This window comes from Gossypium hirsutum, chromosome D02 (genome assembly GCF_007990345.1).
Source record: "Gossypium hirsutum isolate 1008001.06 chromosome D02, Gossypium_hirsutum_v2.1, whole genome shotgun sequence".
In the NCBI taxonomy this organism is placed as follows: Eukaryota; Viridiplantae; Streptophyta; class Magnoliopsida; order Malvales; family Malvaceae; genus Gossypium; species Gossypium hirsutum.
This window is the reverse complement of record NC_053438.1, coordinates 38,458,471-38,461,896: the sequence shown is the minus strand read 5'-3', so window position 1 is coordinate 38,461,896 and position 3,426 is coordinate 38,458,471. Positions and strand designations below refer to the sequence as shown.

General features: G+C 36.8%; 1 non-coding gene across 1 annotated transcript; it reads left to right on the top strand.

Annotated features, from left to right (window-relative positions):
- The first annotated feature begins 3,110 nt into the window (after positions 1 to 3,110).
- Positions 3,111 to 3,217, top strand: LOC121214954 (small nucleolar RNA R71). The gene has a single exon (XR_005910690.1). It is a non-coding gene; the product is annotated as a small nucleolar RNA R71 (small nucleolar RNA).
- Positions 3,218 to 3,426: the final 209 nt, after the last annotated feature.

Here is a 3,426-nt window from a genome sequence, read left to right as displayed (position 1 = left end):
TCACAGCTCCAAAGCATAGTCACTTGCATCGCACATCAACTCAAAAGGTGAGTTCCAATCAGGTGTAATGATTATTGGGACTGAGATTAATCACTTCTTTAGATCTTCAAAAGCTTCCAAACATGCTTTGTTGAAATCAAACATTGTATCTTTCTCTAACAACAAACACATCGGTTTAGAAATTTTTGAGAAATCTTTGATAAACCTTCGATAAAAATCGGCATGGCCTAAGAAACTTTTGACTCCTTTCACATTAATTGGGGCCGGTAATCTTTCAATTACTTCTACCTTTTCTTTGTTGACTTTAATTCCTTTCTTTGAAATTCTATGGCCTAAGCCAATCCCTTCCTTAACCATAAAATGGCATTTCTCCCAATTAAGGACAAGATTTGTCTTTTCGCATCTCTTCAATACCTTAGTCAAATTACTCAAACAGATATCATAAGTGTTACCAAAAACAGAAAAATCATCCATGAAAACCTCAACAAAATTTTTAACCATATCAGTAAATATTGCCATCATGATCGTTGAAAAGTTGCAGATGCATTACATAAACCAAAAGGCATTCACCTAAAAGCAAATCTACCATATGGACAAGTAAAGGTTATTTAATGTTGGTCCTCGAGGTATACAACTATTTGGTTATATCTTGAATAGCCATCTAAAACACAATAGAATTCATTACCTGCCAGTCGATCTAACATCTAATCCATAAAAGATAACGGAAAATGATCCTTTCGAATGGCTTTGTTCAACTTTCTGTAATCAATACATATTCTCAAACAGGTAGTTCTCGTTGGAATTAACTCGTTGCGCTCATTTACAACAATCGTGATTCCACCTTTTTTTGGCACACACTGCACTGGACTTACCCACGAACTATCTGAAATAGGAAAGATGATTCCTACATCTAACCATTTAATCACTTCCTTCTTCAAAACTTTCTTCATAAAAGGATTGAGCCTCCTTTGCCCATCAATTCTAGCTCTTTCCCTTCTTCTAAAATGATTTTATGCATGCAAAAAGAAGGGTTTATACCTAGAATGTCAGCTAACCAATTGCTTACTTCAATTGCTTTAAACAGCAATCAATTGTTCCTTCTGATCTTTCGTTAGTTCTGCTGAAATAATCACAGGCAAAGTAGAACAGTCACCTAAATAAACATATTTCAAATGGGAAGGAAGTACCTTTAGTTCGAGTTAGGTAGTTCTTCGATTGACAACTTGGGTTGCATAAATTCTCTGACTTCTAACTCCAACGGTTCAAACCGTATGGATTCAATAAAATTTCTTGGATTGGCTTCCATCAAAGTCATGTTTTCTTCACCTTCTTCATCCTCTAAAGGGTCAAACTCTAAAGCTTTCTCCAATGGATCTTACTCAAAATTGCTTTCCATAGAAACCACGGTTTCTATTTCTTCTATAATTGAACACTCTTCTGTCGGGTCGGGAAATTTCATCGCTTTAAGAATGTTAAAAGTTACCTGGTCGTCTTAAACTCTCATGGTGAGTTTTCCTTTCTGCACATCAATTAACGTTATTCTCGTGGCTAAGAAAGGTCTCTCAAGGATAATTGGCACTTTCTTATCTGCTTCAAAATATAAAATAATAAAATCAGCAGGAAAAATAAATTTATCGACTCTTACCAAAACATCCTCGATCTTTCCTTCGGGATATGCTAAAGATCGATCCGCTAGTTGAAGCGTCACAGTTGTAGGTCTTACTTCACCTATCCCTAACATCTTGAAAATAGACTTAGGCATCAAGTTGATACTCGCTCCTAGGTCACACAAAGTTTTACCACAGTAAGATTCACCAATATTACAGGGTATAGTAAAGTTTCCTAGGTCTTTCAATTTTGGTGGCAGTTTATTCTGTAGGAATGCACTGCACTCTTTTGTCAAGGCAACAGTCTCATACTCACTCAGTTGTTTCTTCTTGGACAGTATATCCTTCATAAACTTCACATAAATTGGCATTTGTTCGAAAGCCTCCACCAACAGAATATTGATGTGTAACTGCTTCAAAACATCCAAAAAATTCTTGAATTACACCTCATGTTTCTACTTGTGTTGTTGCAATCTTTGCGGATATAGAGGTGATGGAACTTTTAGTTGAACCGAAAAATTTTTTTAAATAGGTAAATCTGTATCCAAAGAAGATGTTAAAATATCTGAATTAACTAAGTCAGGGTTTACCTTGTCAGACTTTGTAGATTTTGATTCCTTTGGTGTAGGAACTTCAACATCTAGTTGACTTTCCTTCTTTTCAACATGCTCATCTTCGACATCAATCAATCGGGGTTCCAGACTCTTACCACTTCGCAATGCCACTACCTTGATATGTTCTTTACCCAAATTCATTGGATTCTCAGTATTACTCGGCAAGGTTCCTTGTAGTCTATTACGAAGCTCCGTAGCCAACTGACCTATTTGGTTTTCCAAATTTTTTAGTGTTGCTGCTTGGCTTTGGGTCCAAGCGTCATTCTTTGCCATGTACACTTTCAACAAGTTCTCCAAACTGTTTGATGCCTCAGCTTGAGGCGGTTTTAGAGCTTACTGATTAAACCCTTGAGATTTGTTGGGTCTTTGCTATAATAAGTTATTGTTTGGTCAATTTCCTTGGTTGCTCCAAGAAAAGTTAGGATGATTACGTCATGAAGGATTGTAGAAGTTGGAATGGGGTCCTTGTCCACTCCTATTTTGATATTGGTTCCCCACATACTACAGTGACTCGGGATTTGGTGGACAATTCTCAAAAGAATGACCTTCCCCACAGTACACATAGGAAACTACTTCAAACGGACGTGGTGGCTGAGCTGTAAAATTATTATTACTATTAATGGTTAACTGTTTTAACATAAAGAAAATAAATGATACCTGAACTAATAACAAAGTGAATGAGTCAACTTCATGAACTCCGGCTACATGTCTTCCTAAAGCAGTTTGATTTGTTGGCCATTGATAGTTATTACTCGCGATCCTCTCGATGATCTCATAAGCCTCATTATAAGACTTAGACAAAATTACACCATTCGCTGAAGCATCTACCATCAACCTTGTATTTGCATTGAGACCATTATAGAATGTCTCCAACTAGATACAATGAGGAATCCCATGATGAGGATACTTACAAAGTAACTCCTTGAATCGCTCCCAAGCCTCATACAAAGACTCGTCATCCAATTGTTGGAAAGTTGTGATCTCGTTCCTTAACTTAGCATTTTTCCTAGGTGGGAAATACTTAACCAAAAATCTTTCTGCTAATTCTTGCCATGTAGATATGGAACTTGGTGGTAATGAATTTAACCATACTCGTGCTCGATCTCGCAACGAGTATGGAAACAACTTCAACCGCAGTGCATCTTTAGTCACACCGGTTATCTTGAATGAATCACTCACCTCCATAAACAATCGAAAGTGGAGAT